General features: G+C 38.5%; 1 protein-coding gene across 1 annotated transcript in view; it reads right to left on the reverse strand.

The window, feature by feature from the left end:
- Nucleotides 1-22,670, reverse strand: part of UBE3D (ubiquitin protein ligase E3D) — a 78,105-nt gene that overhangs the window by 33,286 nt on the left and 22,149 nt on the right. The window lies entirely within an intron of this gene.

The following is a 22,670-nucleotide window of genomic DNA, read 5'->3' on the forward strand; positions in this document are numbered from 1 at the left end:
TTTGGAAGACAATTCTTGTTACCCTTCCCTGTCCAAGACCTCAAAATTTCAATAAACAATCTTAGCATCAGCTTTCACTTTTAAATTCCTCCAGCTCTTCTGACTGAACCACTGCCTGTGAACATAACAGCTTATTTTAATGTACTTTCTAGAAATAGCTGCATTTTTTTAGACACTTGAGGCCCCAGCATTTGGCATGGTGAAAACTGAGGAAATACTCCCTTCACAATATCTGTGTCATCCTGGATGGTTCTCATTCTCTCAGGCTTCCCAAACCCAATGATTCACTGCAAAGTCTTGCTTCTTACACACAGGCTTGCATATACACTTTTTATACACAGCACCTTCTTAGTTCTTCTAGAAGATGTCCTACTTAGCATAATTTACACACATTTCTTCAAAGAGTGGGTGTACTTTCACTTTCTTACCTTCATTTGTCTGAAATTGGCCACTTGAATTTCAACTCTTAGCTTTTGTCTTTTCTAATACTTACATTTTTTTCCCTTTCCTAATGTATCTATGTGTATGTAAGAATTCAACTCTGCTTGGATACATAGAAGTAAGACCTATAATGCATAGAATATCAGAGGGGCTTTCATCTCCCTAAAAGAATTTTTTTTTTTGTCCCCACTATAAAAGACAAAGAGAATCACATCACACCTAGATTACCAAATACGTAATTTCTTTTCTCAAACCTCACCAGAATGAGTCATCTTGGCAAAAGAAGATCTAAGATTTACATAGTAAGGAGAAGGAGGAAGGCACTCTGGCTCTTCTAATGGCAGTGCAACACTTAAGATTTCCAACATCTCTGCCTCCACCAAAGGGCAGAGGCCAAAACCTCCCACACATTAACAACCTTTATAATATGCACTATCTCGCTGGACAATTATACTGTAACACATGGTTCTGGAAGAGTTGTTAAAGCTACTACAAAAAAACCCAACTGACCACTAGGACAGGATGGTGAGATGTTCAGAAGAGACTCTGGAGTATTCTCATTATTGGAAGGTACAAACCTCCAGTTAAGTCACAAATACTATGTCAGTGTTGAATGGAAACAGGATTCTTTTACAAGACTACAGACTAGGCAAGTGGCCAAGCCCTGACTGGTTCAGAGTTTCAGGCTGGATGGGGCTCTGAGCAACCTGGTCTACTGGAAGATGTCCCTCCCCACAGAGGGGGAGAGCAACTAGATGATCCTTAAGTTCCCTTCCAACCCAAACTATTCTGTGATTCTATAAATGTTCCAGGAGGAACATTTAAAGCTAGATGATGAGCCCTAAGTAATCAGTAACCAAGGAGTCTTGTTAACTGTAATCCAGAATGGAGTTTTACATTTCCTTATCCCTTGGTAATTTCATTTCCCCACATAATTAGAAACTTACCTCTGTATGCTCCTTACTCATTCTTTTCTCTGCATTTTCTACAATCTGGTGATGCAGGAAAATTTAAGTGAAGCTAGTGAAATAGGAGCTCTCTTTTTCAGAAATCAGCAAGTCTAAACAAAGCACTGTGCAGGCACATTCAAACACAGCTAGAGAGTTTGGAGACTGGAGGTGGTATGCTAAAGTTCTGGGTCTTGGGAAGGTGTTTCCACAGATCAACACCCTTTCTTCAAAGAAACTTTTCAGAACTCCAAGCAATATTCAAAACATCACGACTTGCATCAGTACCCTGATTCTATTCTTGTGTTTTGATACAAGGATTTTTTGGAGATGCCTCCTCATTTTTAAATCCAACTACTACAGCCCTGACAGCAAACTGGGGATTTTTCTTTTGTGGCTGTTGATTTATCTGATGGGAAGAAGGTTTGCATAAAGACATTTAGCCTAATTACATTGGAATTCTTGTTTATTAATTGCCCAATTATTAGCATTTCCTGAAATTATTCCAAACAAAACATATATATCCCAGCATTTACTGCTTCAGGAACACACATGTTAGGAATTAGTCCTTGTGGCTTGCCCTTTCACAGCATTTAACACAAATGGTTGTGGGATGTCACTGCTTTATTAGATCATTTCTCTTTGTTCTTCTTTATCCCTGTTGCTGTTAGCAGCACTTTTCCATAATCTTTATTGTAGAGGAAAGAGATAAGTATCTATGCATAAAACAAAAGCAAAACAAACCACAAAGAATCCACTGTTGTTCACCTGAGTTTCATGGTCTTTCTATATAAGGGCAGTTGTCTCACTTCCAGTACAGGAGAGGAGACTGCTTTTTACTGGAAGAGGTAGATGGGCTGATAATGCTCCTCAGGAGAGTGAGCATCCACAGAGGACAGCTCAGCTGATCGCTCCCAGCACAATTCCCAGACTCACCGCACAGCTTGCTACACTGGCTGAAAGGAATAAAGGGGAGATAAGACATAAGCTTGGGGAAAGTGAGGCTGACAACAGAAATAATGCTGTACTTCCTTCAGCCAATATTCAACCTTTCTACACTGCAAAGAAGTCTTGAGATTCTGGACTTCAGAGTCTGACACAAGAAAATATGATTCTCAGTATCAAACAAAATTCATAAATTCTAAACAAATTCCGTAAGTCATTGTGGGATGCAAAACTGCATCTACTTTGGACCAATTTTGCGCAAGTAAAATCTCACCACTACCTATTGGCCTTGCCAGTATTTGAGGGAAATGTGACTCGGCTTTAGAAACCAGGCTTTAAAAGCGTATGATGCAGTAAAACATACTCAGGAAAATGGTACAAACTCAGACCATGCTCTGAGTCAAGAAAAGGGCATGCCAGAGTGATTTTTTTTTTCCACAGGATGTTAAATACACCTCTGCAAATCACCATTATCATTCAGTTTTGTCTGTCAGTGATCTCACCAACAGGAAAACACAAATAATTCTAAGCATTCTGTCTACCGCTCCATTCTTTCCATTTTCTCTTTCTTTCCTTTATCCACTCCTCCCCAAAACTTATATTAATCCTTTGAGTTTATTTCAACCAAAATTTTCTTAAGGAAGATGTCAAATAAATTAGGTTTGGGGAAGTTTCATGTTTTCCTGATTTTCAGGAGAGTACTGAGAAGAAACGCACATTAGTTGCTCCACAGAGAAAAGCTGCTAATGGAACACAGCAACATACATACCAGCTAATCAAGTGGTGTTTACCCAGGAGAATATGAGCACAGATTTATTAATATAGTATTTCTAACTAGCAAAATCAACTACTATAAGCAAAGTAAACATGTTCTTCAGAGCCCACCATACTCCCTAACGAGTGAAACAAACTGAGAGACTTGGTGCTTTTACTTGAGTGCACTCTATGTTGTGGGTTCAGGACAACTGGAAAAAAAAATCTTAAAATTGTGAGGCAGGAAGAAGAATTGGTGATAATGGAATTGATCCCTAGTAAGAACAACAGTCAGGGGTTTCCCCAGTGTTAATCAAACTTGAGATGCAGCCTCTGCAGATCAGAGTGAAACCTCAAACTCAGAACAACTTCTGCTCAAGCTAAGAGATATCTATTAGTCTCACCAATGAAAACAGCCTTAAGATTGAAAGATATAATTACAACCTTCACATAACTTTCTTTCTGAAAAGGACAGAACCACATACCATGAATGCTAATAAAACTTTAATATATTTCTGGCACACAATTCAGAACTGAACCAAAGTAATACAGAAAGCAAAGAAGTAAAACTTGACTCACGGAGGGTGATACTTGGCTAGATGCTGATGCGAAACAACAATGTGCTATGTGCTAAACTGTCAGAACAGAGCACTCCAAACAAGTGAAAAATAAAGATGATAAACTGAAACTATCTTCCCCCTTGCCCTTTCCAATGCTTTCTCTAAGGAACTGGTCATTTGAAAGAGAAATTCATAATTTTTATATGATTCCCGCATTCCCATAAACAGTCAAAGAAATACAGCTAGGAAAGTAAAGTTCCCATAGTCACATGTATAAAATGTTTCTAAAAATGAAGTGGTATTTTCAAAGTTGTTTAGTTGATAATAATGTGAAATCCGGGAAAATTTTGATTTCTTTAAAAAATGAAATCAACAAATGCTCTCTGAAATTCAAACAATTAATTCTGAAAGCAGAGAGGAGTAAAACTTGAAAACAACTACTCAGATAAGATTAAAGACAGTTACTTCTCTAACAGAAATAATTGATTACAATGATTTTAGAAAATATTTTAGATTTGAATCATGCATCAGGGAATGGTATCTGTCCACTGTTCACCTGGAATTGATCCCAATGAATTGTCTGTATAAGTTAGAATAACATTTCAAAACTGTGTTCTTAAAAGCAACTTTTAAGACACCAAAATAATGAAATACATTTATTTCATAATTTCTTGATATAAGAACTAGTAAACTAACACAGTCATCCATCAGGTCACAGAACCCACCCACAACATCCTAAGTATTCATGGAAAAATGCAACGTACATGGCACATCAGGGGAAGCAAAAGAAAACTTTCCATCTCAAACCCGAGAAAAACTGATGAAGATTCTCACAAGATTTTTAAAAACTGGACCAGACTTCTGACCAGATTGCATTTATTTCAAAAGAAGCCTCTCCCATCAGTGCTAAATACATTTATCAATAATATTCTTGCATCATACATGAGATTCATTTTTAAATGCACCTGAGCTTTCTCAGCAACAGACAAAGTAAGGCTGTTTTTGAAGAAGAACAGATAAGCCCTTTTTTCCTTTCCAGACATCCCCATCATCACCTCTGATTTAGCAGGCTACTTCTATAAATACACTAACCGAGGGTAGTCTACACAGGTCAAAACTGGAAAATGCAAAAGCTCTTACTCAGTGTTGCTGAGGCAATGTACTAACCAGATTTTATTAATTATGATCTAGGTAAATGTGCTCTGCATTTAGGGCTCCAGATGCTGTGAAACTCTTGAAGGAGATGTTAACAGTAGCTTCAACGAAGCTTTGACAAATCAAGCCTGTGCTGAAGAATCCAATATAAAAGATGACAGAAGCTTAGCCCTGAATCTCAGAGCTCACTGAATGCTGTTAAAGCTGCCCTTTCCACAAGCTACGGCTCTGAGAGAAATGACAAATGACTTTGCTGAACCAAAGGACAAACCTGCTGAATTAAATAACTATTTGTAAAAGTGATTTAACCTAAAAACAATTCTTAATTATGGTTGATGATGTGTCTATATACTTAATGTACCAGGAGGCTAAGTTATTTATACTTTTAATTATCCTTTCAGCGATCTAAAAACAACATAAAAATCAATGCCTGCTCATTAGCTACTAAACTCTTACCAAAATTTAAATAATATGGACGACTAAGAAGTGCAGTATTTCACAGTCTACAGTGAAAGTACTTCTTTCCTTTGGGAAAAAACTTGCTTTGTAGAACCACTGCTTCTGTCCTGAAACAAACATCTGTGGTCATGTTCTACCATTCATTATTTATCCTGAGCAGCTGGGAGTGTCAAGTGTGGGCTTTGAGCAAATTTTACCTGGGATCTTGACTAGCTGCATGGTACCCCAAATCAAGAGGTATTAAATCTCTCATAGGAAACAAAAACCGTAAGAACAGAAATTGAACTCATTGGTGTTCCTGCAAGGAAATGAGCAAAAGAGCAAATTATTCAGTGAAGTAAGAAGGCAAGAGAGCATGCCTCTTTGTATGTTTTGCAATGGACTACAGTGGTCAACACAGAAGCTCCATCTTGAAGTCTTAAACATTTCGTTTTTCAGTGTAGCACTACAGAGACAAGACTGGATTGAACTGAATTTCTGTATTTTCACATGGTCTTAAATACTATCGTTTGCAAAGCCTTCTCATTATAAAACTGCTGATATATAATCCTTACACTAAAGTGCATCATATATACAGCATATAGTATATATATTTTAATGTAGTATATACAATTATATTAGTTATATATACAACAGTCCTATTAACATACAATGATACATATTTCTGTAATTCACTATAGTAGTTGCATATAGAAGGACCTGCTCACTATTAAGGGTCTTCTAGCTTTTTTTCTGAGTAATGAATACTTTGATTGAAAAAAATATGCAAATCTGGAGTCTAGTAAAAAGAAGTTAGCTAGAAATCCACTGCAAAAACAATTCACCGGTTTAAAATACCCTATCCTGCAAAATGTAAGTCCTTCTTGAACTTTCAATGTGTCACCATTTGAAAAGGGCAAGTTATTTAATATCAATAAGAAAGCCTTACAATGAAAATTCAGATTTAATCTCACCAGAGTACCAGTGTCATAATATTTTTCAGATGGGCTGACATAAGAGGTATCAACTGGTCTTGTAGTATTTCAAAGCACCTTTTAATTAAAATGATGCTATTTGCTCTGATGAATGCTTTTACGATTTAAAATCCATACTGCACATGCAGTTTTCTCATTTCTAACTCCAATACATAGCATAGATTAACTCATGCTAAAATGTATATTAAAAGACAGTGGATTAAATAATTTTGTTTGCATTAAACAACTACATATGAATCTCAACATTAATTTTATTAATGCATTTGAAATTATTTTATAACTTCTTGACATGCTTTGATAATTTTAAGCTATTTAAGGGAAGTCAGAAAGAGAAGTAAAGCTGCCTATTTCAAACTGTAAAGCAAAGCCCAAATTATTTCACACCAACCAACATTTTTAGAAGACTCAACTGCCCTATATTAACTTAAAGGTAACTACACTGGTTTAGGGATATTTATTAGGAAATGCTATTTTCAGAGCAAAGCCTCTTGTCCACAAATTTATTTTTTTTTTTTCCTCAATGGGTAAAGGGCAAAAGCAGAAAACCAAACAACTGTGTTCATCTACTGTTCCAAGACAGACAAGGTTGTTTACAAGCACATTATTCCTCTGAATCACAGAAAGCTACCTAAATATACTGCAACTTCTTGCATGGCAATAAATCTTGACATTTTAATCCTCTCCAGGAGTAACTTTGCCTCAGAGTATGTAGTTTCAAAGTAATGCTCAACATACTTCTCCAGACTAAAGATTCTTGGGTGTTCACCAACTTCTTTTCTACATTGCCTTCCCTCCTCCATCTGGCTGCTCTGCAATTTCAAAAGCATTAATTTTAAGCTGCAAACTCTTATCACCCATAAAATATTTTCATTCCATTGCAAAACAGCACCAACTGTACAGTCTCTGTGGAAGACAAAACACAATTTCAGCTGCAAGAATCACTGAAATAAAGCTTAAACATCACAGAAGGATTAGCAGGTGTTCATCTATTCTGAAACCTGTAGGTTGAAGATTCATAGGATCTAAAATGGATGTATGAAAACCTAAATCAAGCAGCAATGTCTAAAGCAGACGTTCAATGGGACACCTAGATACGTGGGACCACAAACACTAGCAAATGTACTAAATTTAAAATTCTCAACAGTACTCAAACTATGTACAGATGGTCTGTGAGTACAACTAAGACATATTTAGTCTTTACTTAGTTTCAGCACCAGGTAAGCAGAAACAGGCTCATCAAAGAATGAAGAGAAAACATGATTTTAATTTTGTGGGAACTGGTCTTGCATATAAAATCCCAAACCTGCTAGGTATGTCCTAGAATATGCTCTACCAGCAAAACCATAGTCCATAAAGGCATAGCAGCAGCAGATCTAGCCACAGAGACAACCCATAGCAACAACTGTCTATGGATAGAGACATTCTTTCTTCATTCATCTACAAGATCAACAGCTTACTGCAAAAACTGAACCTGTAAAAGCAGAAACCTGCTGCAAATTTTCACCAGTTACAGAGAGGTTCTTTTTAGAGCATCTGACTGAGGGATAGAAGCTCACAAAGAAAAATCTCCTGCTGGGCTTGTGATGTCAAACATAACTAGATATAACAGGAAGAAAACATGGCAGACAGTAAATTCTGTCACAATATATACTTTTTAAACTACTTTTTTAAAATCCCTATGCAATTTTTGCCTACTTGGGTACAAGAGTAGAATCCACATTAATTTAATTTTCCTACAAATCCAAGAAAAGCACTGCAGTTTAGCTCTTGCTGAACATCATCTAAAGTCTGCTGTGACTGCTCTTTAACATCCACACTATGCAGAACTGCTGGTGCAGCTCCAAAGTACAATGCAATTGCTGACTTCTCAGCAGCAAAGCAATGTGGTCTCACTAAAAGGAGAGGCAAATTACTCTCATAAAAACTGCATGGCCAATGCTTTAGAATAAGCTTCTTCACCTTCATGGTTATGTTAAGGCTTTAAGCTGCCTTTTTTTTTTTTTTTTCATGTCTTACTGCATCCCAGGTAGAAAGAATTAAAGTAACCTTTTTGAAAACAATAAAGATTAGATTCCTGCAGCCAGATCACTGCTGATAAGTCTCCATAATGGAGGATGGCAGTAGCAACAGCCATACTATGACTCTACAATGCAGTTTTCATGAATATGGCTATACAACTCAGAATGAAGGGATAGATTAGAATGCCTCTTAAAATACTTTTCCTCACCTTAAGCACCTCTTGATTCCTTCCTGGATACATCTTGTTCTAAATTAAATTAACAGATTGCTCATTATTTCCCTAATGAATGACAATAACTGTAGACTACTGTGCTTGGGAGGGATGCAGAGGACACAGCAGTGTGCTACTGACCTATGCTAACAGCCTGACTGATCCCATCTTACTTGCAAGGAATACCAAATATGAGCAGCAACACCATCAAACTAAAAAGCCTCTCTTCCCAGTAAGTATGAACCAAGTACTTGAATTCTCAGGTTACATCTCTTTTTTTGGTTTTGTTTTTTTTTTTTTTCCTAACCTCTGAACATATTGGATCTGTATTTAAGGGTATAAAAAGGCCACTTGCCCTGACAAACGTGTGTACGCCTTTTCTAATAGTGCCTATTTCCTGAAGGGTGCAAGTGCGTAGTAGAGCTGTAGAAAAACCAAGTACTCTGTAAAAGCTCCTTCAGGGCACCTGCTGACATCAATATAGTTACTCTAGTAAAGGCAAAGTAATTCCAGACAGCTCACCCTTAAAAGGTTCATTTAATTTTAGGGAAGCCTGCTTATGGAACTAGTGATGTCTTGCTGGACCGACTGCTTTCCTCAGCAGATTCTTGCAACTGTTGTTGCCAACGTATAGTTTTTTTCATCATTAACAATGTATTCCTCTAGATGAACACTTGCTTTACAGATATGGTGGGAAAAGTATAACCCAAGATGTTTATCTCCAAAATTAAGCAAATAAAGCAAATGTGTTTAAAAGTCAGGGTAGGAGAAGGAAGGTGGAGGTAACTGGCAAGACAGAAAATATAAAATCACAGAATCATTTTAATTGGGATAGACCTCTAAGGTAATACAGTACAGCTGTTAACCCAACACTACCAAGTCCAAGTACTGCCACAAACACTTCATTTTCACAGCGGAAAAAAAGGTATTTGCCTTGGTGTATTTTTTCCATAAACCAACTCAAGAACTTACAGGATCTTATCAAGGGACTCTAGAGATGGGTCATAAATGTAGAGCACCTTCTCCTCACTGTCTGCACATTAACCAGCATCTCCTGTGTGCAGCTGAGCTTCCCACCTGAAGGCTGAGACAATAGGCTGTCTCCCAGACCCTCCAGGCATCATGACACTAGGTAGAAGGGCCAGAGAAAACCCAAAATATCTCTGCTGTCTCCTGGGTTCCAGTTCCACCAAACTCACACACAGGAATGATTTTACAGACTCTTTTCTCACTCCTTCCCCTCTCAAGGTTGGAAACTCCAATCATAAAATAGGAGACTCAGGAGGAAGACATGTCTTTTTCAGAAATATTGGCATGTCTAAAGTTTTGAATGCCCAGATGTTATCAATAACACTACTCTCCTGAAAGTGCCTTTACATCTCTCCAAGAAACTATAATCTTTATTTAAAAATCATCAAAATGAGGTGTAATATTAGTGAACATAAAAAATGTGGTGTCAGGTATCCTCTTACAAATACAAGGGCCCTTCACAGAAAGCTCCCTCCATAGAAGTACTACATCCAGGATCTAATAATTATTTTTCACCATGTAAAATGTGAAAAGTTGATAAAGAGGCAATCAAAAAATCCAAACCCATCATTCTAAACAGTGGCAAGGCAGATCAAATACAAGAATTAAATTTTGTACTAGTTCAGTACAAAAGGTTCCAAAAACCTCATGAGCAGTATGCCCAGACCCACTGAGGGTCAGATGCTTAAGAAAGAGAAGACCTATGTAATTTGAAATGGCATTTAATTCACTTCAGTTCACCCAATCACTTCTCAGGTGAGCAAATTATTCTAAGAGCAAGGGGATTAAAAAAAAGCTGGAGACTGTGAAGATAATTTAGCTTTCAAAGAGAAGTAGAAGTTCTTATAATGAAAACAGGGGCAGTGAACCAAGCTGCAGCACCTTAGCAAGGAATTTTATTAGTATATCTACTTCAAAATAAATTAGTATACAACATCCAAGATTTTAAAAAAATGTACTTATTATTCTTGATCTGTTCCAATAATTCTAAGCATCACAAATGCAATGTCAAGAATTATTTTGAGTTATTTAAGCTCCTAGTTTCATCTGTGACTGACTTGTTTTCTAGTTTCATCTCTTTAAAGTTCTCCTTCATTCACTGAGACATTACTGAAGTCAGTCCAAAAATACCTGGTCTGCTTGCCCAAAACAGCTACCAGATGATTTCCAAATTGGTAACTCTGAACTATCTACAGAGCAGCAGCAACTATGTCATGTGTGCCCAACTGTAATACTCATTATTAACAAAATCTCAAATCTCAGAGATGCTGCAGAAAAAAGAAAAGAAGGCCCCACAACAGCAAAACAATTCAAGAGATGGACAATAATTGTTTGGTGTTTCATCAGATTTAAAGATTTACTAACTCTTCATCCTTAAAAGCAGAACTTCGTATCCAGACTAAATCATTCTACATTAAGCAATGTGAATACAAGGACATTCCAGGACAATGTTCCCATCACTTATTGAAACAAAACATCATTATCTGGGGCATAGGAGGATTACATATTCCTCTTGGATCTACAAAATGTAAAAATACATGCAGATGCTGCTTAAAGACCAGTACCTGTAGCTTACTCATTAATCTAGAACACCTATGTGTCTGCATTCTGTCATACAATACTCAGTGTCACTGCTTGTAAACTCATCAATACCATCCCCAGCTACATTCAGGCTTTCATTTTTTCTTCAAGGTTTCCTGGGACTGTGCAGCTCCTGTAGACTGCCCTGTATGAATTGTCAGTGAATCTAAATACTTTCACAGCAAACACTGATAATTAAAATAGTAGAAATTTACCCAAAGGAAGGCTGAATGGAATAGTGTACATATTTATCAATCTTACAAAAGGAGAACACCTGGTTTCTGGAGAGAGACAAAGAATGTACTTAACTTTTGGGATAGACAGATTGCTCAGGTCTAAGCAAAGGAGCGAAAAGGTCTAAAGCAACTCTGATGCTTTGAAAGTGCAGAACTTAAAACTTTCTGCCAACTGCACTATGGCCTCCTGTAAAATACCCTTCCTGAAAAGATCAGGTTCAATTTTTATAATTTAATTAAATGGCCTAATGTTAAATCGGATGTTTAATTTCCAAACCTATGGAAACAGTTTAATTTCCTAATTCCTCAAAGAAAACAAGAGGGAGTTGAACATAAAATACCTCATGAAATACATTCCACTTAATTTCCCTTCTAGAGTTTCCCAGGAGAAGGAAGTAGAGGGATGCTAAACTGAGGCCCCAACAATGGCATACCTGAGTAAAAATTACCTCTTAGAGAAAGAGCAGAGATCTGGGTGCTGAAGAATGAGACTAGGAAATCAGATTAATTGTACAGGAGAATGAATTCTCCTGCTAGGAAATGAGGTCTATCTTCCATCTCTGCTTTTTCTTTGGTATTGCAAGTAGTTTTCTTCTAACAATGCTAAAGATTTCCACTGCTGGTTCCTAGTATACTGAAATGGCCTTAAAATTCAAGAGCTGCTGCCACTCCGATTTATATTTTATATTTGTTAATAGTAACTGTGGCTTTGCAGTAAAGGAATTCAGAGGGAAGATCCCTCATACCTTTCTCTATGATTTCAATTCTATGTTTATCAAATTATCTTCATTTTTAAAGTGCTGTCTGAAGAGCAGCTTTGCTCTGCATGGGTAAACATAGGAAAGGTTTTTTCTTCAATAAGGGCTTAGATATATAATCCCAAATCTCAGTGGGCCTTGTTAAGGCAACATCATAGATTTTTTACACATCCTTATGAGTTTGGGAAAAAAATTTTTCTACGCATCAGTCTGAGCTTATACTGACTAATGTGGCCTTAGGGAAGGGACTGTTGAAATTCATGCATCTAGTCATCAAAAATGCATTGATAGATGCAATTATGATAAATCAGCATAGGTTTATTAAGTAAGATTTTTTTTTAAATTAGTAGTTACGGGTAAAAAAAAAAAGAAGACATTCAGACCCAATGCATAAATGCTGTAAAGCTGGTACAACCTGCTATTTCTGTGCACTGTGAGCACACTAGGAGCTGGCATCACTTAGTCTTGGTACTCAGTGACCTGATGGATGAGCAGGGGTGAGATAGCTGATAAAGCTACTGGTCTCAGCAGCTGACCCTGCCAGGACACCTGAACTGCTCATCACTCATTTCCTAAACTTCCATGGTTCAATGTGCAGTGTCTTTAAGCAATCCAAAATTGGCAACAATTTACTTTCAACCATATGCTCTAAACTGAAGCACCTGAGGACCTGACTGTCAAGTGGCTCAGATGTCTGTGCAGCAAAAGCAAGGCAAGCAGTTGGTGCAGTAACCTCACCTAAGACCATGACTGAAAAGCAGAGTTGGCTTCGGCAAGGCAATCTGAGTTTCCCATCTAGGCCGTGCAGGGAGAGTGGTAGAGAGGTAGCAAACCCAGTTAGCAATGTGGTATCCCCTTGCCTTGTTACTCATGGTCACACCACCATCCCCAGGAAAGGCTCTACCCACAAAGCACAGGGATTAAGCACTAGGTAGAAAATACAGCCCTAATATGAGCTCACTGTCACACCAGCCAGCAGTCTCAACACTGTCACTGGTACCAGGAGGGATGGTGCCTTTGATACCCTGCCCTAACAGTATTGAAACAGGAGTGCATTTAGGGCTGTGGAATAGCCACAACAGTAACAGGTTTTGTCAGCAAAACAAACCAGGCAAGCAGCAGAGCAAAATTATCTAAGAAGAAAAAAATCAAATTAAATCAAAGTAGAATGAACCAATGGTCTGTATGATGAGATGGCACTGCTGTTACCCTGTACATAAAGATCTAAGTTCCCTAGCCACAGTATAAAGCACTTGCCTGGGTGTTCTTACAGAGGTTATTCCTACCAGCTGTGCCACATGAAGATTTATACATGCTCCATAAACTTTAATTCCCTTTTTAAGTCCTATTATACCAAGCAGGGGGCCATTTCTGAAGTTGAAATGGATTTTCAGAACAATATAAAGATGAAAATGTTTTCTGGCCTCTGATTTTTAAACCTTTGGGTAAAATTAAATCTCTTCCACAGCACTGTTGATATTCCATATAGAAGTATTCACAAATACCAGGCACTCCAGAACATTATGTCTGAATCCAAAGGGAGAAGTTATCCTGCTGTACAGAAAAAATGCTGTAATCACTGTTCACAAAAATGTCTCAGCTTGATGCTTTAAGTTTTTTCTCCTGATGTACTGACTTCAGAAGAGAAGGAAATTCAGTATTTTAAGATGCAATTACCTGCAGCAAAGCAAGAAACACCACAAATAATAGAAGTGGTTGATCCCAAATTTGCTGACAGCAAGATTTATTCTTTCTATTCATTCAGTCTAAGCCATTGCCAAACAAAAGCCTAATGACTGTAGTTAGAATTTCATATATGTCATATTTTCCCTTTCACACTGAAACCACAATTTTAATAGATGAGTTTATTTTTATCATCATTTTCTTGCTCCACAAAAAATTATACATCTTGTAAAAATTGTACAGAAGCTCACTCTATGCAGGTAGCACAAAACTGAAGTATGAGATGTGGCTAGAAATCAAATTTAACAAGCAACTAAATCCTAAATAAATAAAACCAGCAGTCAAGAGCACAGCTTCCTCTCCTAAAAGTAAACTTCAAATTAGGTCAAAATCCTAAACCAGTATAGATTTTTTTACATCTATTACTACATCACACAGCTCACTTTGGAAACTCACAACAGACTGACTGCATATCTGGAAAGACTCAACTTTCCACTAGCCCCTTTTCCATGTCCTCTGCCAGTATGTGTCCTCACATGTCTTGTCAGTTTTTCTCTGTGCAGGGAAATACTCTTCCATAAATAATCCCTCCACCCTTCCCAAAACTGTCCCTAGTTTTAACACCTCCTCTCCTCAGAGCTATTTCCCAAGTTTTCCCTTTCAACTACTCTGAAGTTTCCCGCTTTCTGCTACTGCAGAGATTCACCAATGCCTGTTTAATCCTGGCTGATGCTGATGGAGCCCTTGCAGCTCTTAGGCAGAGCTGTCCAGAGTCCTGCTGTCCGGCTGCAGACACCAGGCACAGCAGGAGGAATCACACGAGGCCACACACCAACCTTGTGAGAGCACTGTGGGGGCTGCACCACACACATACACCTTGACACAGTCAGATTAGTGAAGGCAGATTGTTTTGGCTCTTTAGTTTTAGGAGCTTTCTTAAAATTTAATGGGTCAAGAAAAAGGGAAAGCTTTCAGCTTAGAAGCACAGGATACAGGATAAGGGAGGCATGCAGCCTGGCAACTGAGTTCTGGACATGAGCAAGAGCAGAAGAAAAAAGGAATAGAAAGGGGATTTAGATGGAAGACTTAAATCTATGTTTAAACCAAGTCAATGCTGATGCAGGAGTTAATGTTGCAGACAGACTAAAACAGATTTTTGATAAAAGGAAGTGAAGTAGTCATGAAAAAACTGTGTCACAGATACCAGCTCAATGAGAAGTCTTTCAGTAGATGACCTTATTCAAACAGGAGATGAAACAGCTGAAAACAAGACAACTATAAACCTTTTGTAAATAAAGTAAATTAGAATGGACTTCAGATGTAGGAGAACACACCACAGGTAAAGAAATAAAACCACACTTGATAATTAACAAATGGTTGAATAACAGTCCAATCAAGACTGTGATACCAGTGTGGCTCTCTATGCAAAAATGTTCTGAGACTGAAAGGATTTCTGGCATGAAACATTTCAGGTGCATGTTTGGGAAGGGGCAGGTTGGGCCTCTGCTTCCATGAGGCAATGCCATGCCCCACACAGCCCCAGGCCTATGTCCCAGCCCTGCAGAGGCTGCCAATCCCCAGCACATGGGAGCAAATGTTCCACACTTGCCTCTGGAGACCCATTCTAGCCCCAGAGTGACCAGATGACCAGAAGTCCCACCGGGGGAAGGTGCCCAGGAAAGCCAAGAGGTATCTAAGCCAGGACAAGCAGTGAGCACATCTTGACCCTATCTCTTCTTGGAATTTCTGTCAGCTGAACCACTGGAACCAGGAGTGGTAGCTATAGTAGCTATACCAAAGTGGTAGCTTTGCTCTTTTCTGTAGCTTCCTCTCTTTCTTCTACTAATTCCTTCTTCTTACAGTTTTGAGTAACTTCAAAATGGATGGGATTGGAGCTTGCTAAGTCAATGCTTAGAGAAGATGCTTTTGTGTTGATTGAATGCTGCTCTAAACTTCTGTCGAAGTTCTCTGATTTTTTCCAAGTTGGCAGTAATTTTTTTTTATTGTCTTGACCTCTTCAAAATATTCTTCCTGTGCACCTAAGTCAGAGTACATAAAAAACCATAAGCCCTTTTAAGACTCTTGTCAAGCATGTTTTTGGGGCCTTACAGATGTCACTCCAAATTGCTTCCAGAGAGCAAAAGAGTTATTTTGAAGGTGCATTTGAAAGTCTTTTGGCAGAGGTGGAACACTAAACTAGCAATTTAAAGCTAAAATACTCACCTCCCTGGAAGAACAGTTATTGGGAACTCTCATGGCCATACACAGTGGGAAAACAGGCATGGTCAATCCAACAGCTCGCTTCTGAGTAGATCTAATAGTGCAGTCTTTTGGAAATTACTTGGCTGAAGCTCTAAAATTCTGCACAACTTTATTCCCTGGAACAACCCTTCCCAGCTTTCCAGTCAGATTTCCTCCACATTTTCCTCAGACATTCATGACCAGATCTGGTGAAGTGGATTGAGAACTGAATGAAGGACAGATCCCAGAAGGTCCTGATCAGTGGCACAGGGTCTAGTTGGAGGCCAGGACTAGTGATGGTCCCCAAGGTTCAGTAGTGGGCCCAGCATTCCTTAACTTATTCCTCCATGATTTGGATGCAGGGGCAGAGGCCACCTCAGCAAGTTCTCTGACGACCCAAAGCTGGAGGAGTGGCTGATACCCCAAAGGGCTCTGAAGCCCTTCAGAAGGACCCCAACAGGCTGAAGAGAGGGGCAGAGAGGAACATTTTGAGACTCAACAAAGGCAAGCACAGGGTCCTGCACCTGGGGAAGAGTAACCCCTGGCTCTACTACAGGCTGGAGACTGACTTGCTGGGAGACAGACCTGGGGGTCCTAGTGGATAACAAGCTGTCCATGAGCCAGCATGTGGCCAAGAAGGCCAATGGTATCCTGGGGTGCATTAGGAAGAGCACTGCCAACAGGTGAAGGGAGGTGATCCTGCCCCTTTACTCAGCTTTTGTAAGACCACATCTGGAATCCAGTTCTGGGCTTCTCAGTACAAGAGAGACGTGGAGCTCCTGAGCAGATCCAGTGGAGGACAACAAAGTTGATGAGGTGACTGGAGCATCTCTCTTATGAGGAAAGGCAGAGGGAGCTGGGCTTGTTCAGTCTGGAGAAGAGACAACTGAGAGGGGACCTCATCAATGTCCACCAGTATCTAAAAGAGAGATGTCAGAGGCTGGAACCAGTCCCTTCTCAGTGGTGCTGAGCAATAGGGCAAGAAGCAATGGGTAGAAACTAATGCACAGGAAGTTCCACCCAGATATGAGGAAGAATTTTTTTACTGCACAGGTGACTGAGTATTGGAACAGACTGCCCAGAGAGGTTGTGGAGTCTCCCTCACTGGAGATATTCAAGAACCATCTGGATTCAATTCTGTGCCATATGCTCTAGAATGACCCTGCTTGAGCAGGGAGGTTGGACCAGATGGTCCCACAGTGGTGCCTTCCAACCTTACCCACTCTGTGATTCTGTGATAGGTATCACTTATTATGCTTATTAATTATACTAATAATTTAATTTATAGCTTAAGGCCAGTAGGCAGAGGAGCCATCATCAGAATTGCTTTTTCTGTTTTGATGCCACAGCACACAAAACAGGCAACCAGCAGCAATATCCTATTGTTGCTGCACACACAAAGATGGAAGAATCCTGACCAATAAATAAATAAATATTTTATTTTTTTATGAATAAGCCTTTTTTCTTTGGTCTCAAGTCATACACTCCCAATTTGCTTTATTCTTACCAATTTAAAAATATTTCAAGTAAAAGTGGCAGCTTAAATCGTATTGTTAGTTTACACAGCCTGGCATGGAGAAATACAATAGAAACAATGAATGCTAATTAATTTAAAACAGGTCAAGATACTAAAATCCAATAAATAAACCAAGTTTTGAGGTTTAAATAGTTCATGTCAACCATCTGTCCAATAAGCTTTTATAAGATTTCAATAAGCTTTTATAAGATTTGCTTTTTTACTCTTGGCTCATTACTTGATTCCTGCCTGCTCAAATAGATCCCGTCATTTTAAAGGCATTACAGGAGTTGAGTACTTACAGTTCCCAAGCGAACCCAACAGTCTTTATAAGTCTACGAGAAACAAACTGCAAGCATCCAAGTGGAAATCTGCTATGTTTGATGTATGATTATAAAATTACCCTCAATGGATCAGCACTATCATATTTAGTCTACCTGGTTTTAAAAAAGCAGTGTTACAAGGAAAGCAAAATGAAAGCTATACATATACATAGTAAGACTTGAGTAGATGTGACATTGATTTCCTTCCAGCAAGTAAGTCTAGCCCCTAACTATAATCATCAAGAACAGCACATGCAGTAGTTTAGGATCCTCATGTCCATTTAGCTGGTGGGAATTCTGAATTGTGGTTTGCTAATCCCCACCTTAAATCTAGCAGGACGTAATTTCATGGGAGGTTAAAAGAGTACTACACATCAGTAGTGAACTTCTGGAACTTGTCACTTGATTGTGGAGGCAGACAGCACCAGAAGGCCAAAAAGTATTTATTCAAACAGATGATAAAAAAATGAATGAACAGACAGTAAAGGAAATAGGCAGGGCTGTATCCTCTGACATCCTTAATACAACTACAGAGCTGAGCACAACAAGAAAGTGCTCACAAACTACTCTGAAGAGCATTTCTGGATGTTGGAGGGACAATACAGAACCATACACTAAAGTGCTCTGACCCAGCATGGCATTTCTTACATTCCTATCATCCTGTATTATTAACTACCTGGCAATGCAGTGGTTTCTGACAACACATTTTAAATTAGTTTCAGATAGTCTTGCTCCTTTTAATTTACAATTTTTTACCACCCAACTTGCCATTTTTCTTATTACCAATCCTAATATTCCTCAAAGAGCTGAACTACAGCAAGATGAGTCAAAGACACATGAAAACTACCAAAATTGTGCTTACCTGAATTGCAGTGTTTCACAAATAAATATGAAGAATATGGAAAAAAGGAAAAAGCCTGAAATGTATTTTTTTGTTTTACCACATTACAGAATCACAAATCCTGATTCAAAAATATATTTGTGATCAGAGACCTTAAAGAAATATATATTTATCTTTCCTTTAAAAAAAATTAGACCATAAGAAGTAGTTAAGCAATAGCCCTTACAGTCAATTTCATATTTTTACATTGCCAGTTATTCTGTAGATAGCATTTAACACTTTTAATGCAGAGAACAAAAGCAGTACCTGCAAGACAAGTACTAATACAACAGCATCTTTCACAATACACAAGACAACAGGCAGCCTATCAATCAGATTATCAACAAATGGATAAGCGATTTGGGATTACAAATCCCATTTTAAAAACCAGTAGGAATCCTTCCTCCTCTGACTTCAGTGTGAAATTTCAGAAGATGAACAAAACAAGCAACATGAGGAAAAAGCTCAGCTGCAACGATAAAATGAGCAAAATTTTTGAGAAAAATGAGAATTTATTCAGTACACAAAGTTTATTCCAACAGTTCTCTACTTCAATTAGTACTTCTAAGGCCATTTTAAATAGCAAAGATTAGATACCAAAAATACAACAGCTCCAAAAAGTGTTTAAGAGCAAGAACCAAGTTTCTAAGTAACTACCATAAAAGGCTGCTGCACATGGCAGGTGTAGTTTCAAGAAACAAGAAAGGCAGGATATTTCTCCTCAAAGTTATACTTAAAAGTTGTGCACACTTTTTCCCAGAGGTGGGAAAGGATGCTATGAGTACTGAAGAGCAGTCTGCTGCCAAAACATTCAAATTTCATGAGGCTTATAGCTTCCACATGTCTATCAAACTCCGAAGTATTCTTTTCCTTCCTGTCCCAAAACCCTGATTGGCATCCAACTCTATCTTTTAAAAATTTCTGCCTCTTTGTACAGTCATTTCTTCTTACTAAGGTAACTCATCCCACCCATGGTGTCAGTTCTCTTAACTCGATACCATGAAATAATTCAAGAAGGGAACAGAAAAAAAAATCTGAAACAAGCCAGACCTTTCACATTCTATTTACAATCACATCCACTCTTTTAATCATTCCAGACAGAGAAATCAACTTACAGACAGCACAAACCAGAGAAACACTGGGGACTCCTCAGTCAATCAATTATTTATCTATGTGGTCCCATGTGTTTTCTACAGGCAAAGTCACTGAAAAACTAAGAAAAATCTCAGACATTCAAATATCAGTGAAATAGGACACTTTTTCACATCACACAATAGTTTGATGTTTTTACGAGAAGTGAATTACTCTAAAGTCATATACAGAATGAAAACCATTCTTGGGAGAAACAAACAACATTCTGGAATGTATCAATAACAGCTTCATAAACAGCTAACTATATATGGACTCTAATAAAAGCACTAGGACTCCAACCCTCCAGGTTTTCAGCCACAAACTCAATTTTCCAGCTTATTCTTGTCCCTCTAAAGCTAATAAAATGAACAATTTCTGGAGGTAATTTTTCAACTCCCAAATTATAAGCAGAAAATTTTTACATAGGAAAAGGTCTCTGCAAAAGCTGTAAACCATTCAGAGATGCATATGAGATACAAAAATCTATCAACGACCTTTTGACAAAGCTTTTCCCTTTAGAGCAGAGTGCTAGGCAAAGTGCAATTTTCCTCCCACTGTACCTTTACATATATTTTCTGAGATCAAGTTATGGTCAAATTGCCACATAACCACATTTTCAATTTTCTTCATACATTTTTACAACACTCTCACTTCAGCAGTATTTACTATTATCACTCCCAGCAGCTAAGGCTGTTTGCATAAGGTGTTACTTGCCAAGAACCTGCTATTTGAAAGGAAGACCTCTTCTGTACAGCAGATTTGTAGGTGGAGAAAAGTAGCCTTATTGAGGGAAAAGTGGAGGGAACCAACATAATCACATGCACATGATCCATACAGGACAGAGCAAAAAATGCATGAGATAGCCTTCTCTAATGGAACTCAAACACATCTATAAGATATCTCTTTCATGCTGTTTCAATTAATTTGCTGTAGAATTTTCATAAAGCTCCCTCACGGGCTAAAAGCTTAACTGCAGACAGACTTAGCCAGAACTTGTGTTATCACACATAACGCACACCTAAGTGTTTCTAGCCCTGTTTCATTCACTGCTGAAGGAGTAAGATACAAATCACTACAACACTTAAAGGCTACCCTCAGGAAGATAGAGGAATACAGCTCTAAGGACAAATGACAAGTACTATTATAAGAAGAATGTCTGGATACACTTAACCCTATTTTAACTTCACAATGCCTTAAAAGTTACTCAATGTTCTCAAGCAAAGGAGCCTAATATACAGAGAATATCCAGAGCACAGCTGTTAAGAATTCCTTGCCAAAATAAAGGTATATGGAGAGAGGTTCCACATGACATATTCAGAGATTGTTCCTATTCCATATGCCAGTCGCTCTACCAGAGCCTGGAAGAAGAAAGATGCTTCTTCCTTCCTCAGACAATATGGAGATTGGAAGGGTCATCAGCAGGACACATGTTGGGAACAAAAATGGCCACGAAGAAGGAAAAAATTCTGAACAAAATTAGGATGGAATTTGATAAAGGACATCTGCACAAAAAAAAGAGGAAGGCTGCTTATTAGACTGTAATCTACCTGGAAAGGAGCTGATAGTCAACACAGATCAACAAATTTGACATGAAATCAGCGTATTGCTGATGCCACACAACAGGTAATTAACTCAGACCACAGCTTTGTTAGAAAAGGATCAGCCACCCCTAAACAGCAATAACTCCAAATGGGTAATTACCAGTCAGCAGCCAGTAATGAACCATGGACATTTATCCCACTTGAATGTTTGTTTCCTTTGCATTGTTAACATTTAGAGCAATACTGAATGTAAGGTACAGTGATAGATATGCCAGTGATTTACTGGAGCAAAGAGAGGTCTGTTGCTCACTGAAGCAGTGTTGTTTGCAGGACATAATTCCTAGTTTAAGGGGAAAAACACTTCTGTATCCAAGGAAAAGCATTAAGCATTAAGTTAATTACGATGAATTGCAAAACTGAGCTCTGAATAAAGGAGGGATAAAATGAGTTTTCGAGTGAGACAATAAATTTCTTCTGACACCCTGAAAGTCTTGAAATGAAGATCACACTCAAAAGCTTCTACATTCCCCTCAAGAAAAATATTCAAGTGTATCCCCAGGAAAGGGTGCGTGAATGTGAATTATTAGGCAATATGGTCAGACTCTCTTTAGCAGCAGCATTTGCCAAGGCAGAATTTCACAGAGCCCAAGACCTCGACTGCTACAATGGAACTGCGTATTTATCTCACAGTTATGCTTGTGTACATAAACTAAGTACAGATTTTGTTTATTTTCTTTACCCATCTTTTACAAATATGCAATTATGTTACTATATTTAGATATTAAAAGCAATACTTTTACTTCTAGTTAACCTCAATCTCTTTTAACCTATGGCCCAGCTAACCAGCACAGACACTGCAGTGTCCACAAGCAAGAAAGGTGCTTCCCTCCCATCACTCAGCTCAGATTCTGGCCCTGCCAGAATTGGACAGAACCCAAATGCACCCAGGGACTCACAGCAACTGAAGAGGCCCTCTAACCTAAAACAGGATGCCAGAGTGCACACTTATCCCATGCAGCTACTGAGGTGTGCCGGGGTCTAGGTCACATGCAGACCTCCTGCTGATCCCCTTCTACTCTGGAGGTGTCCTTGCTTATTCCCCTCTCATGGGAAGCAGGCCCTGGGCCCTGAAACCTTTCCATTATTCCAAAGGCAGGTCTATGTGCAGAAGACAGCAAGGTGCTATCATTTTTATCAGAACGTGGGCATCTGGAAGTTTGGAACTTGCACTAAACAAGAAATCAGACACTTAAAGAATTCTTGAAATAAAATTTGAGTTCCAAATGC

This window comes from Pyrgilauda ruficollis, unplaced genomic scaffold (genome assembly GCF_017590135.1).
Source record: "Pyrgilauda ruficollis isolate IOZ18807 unplaced genomic scaffold, ASM1759013v1 scaffold51, whole genome shotgun sequence".
Lineage (NCBI taxonomy): Eukaryota > Metazoa > Chordata > Aves > Passeriformes > Passeridae > Pyrgilauda > Pyrgilauda ruficollis.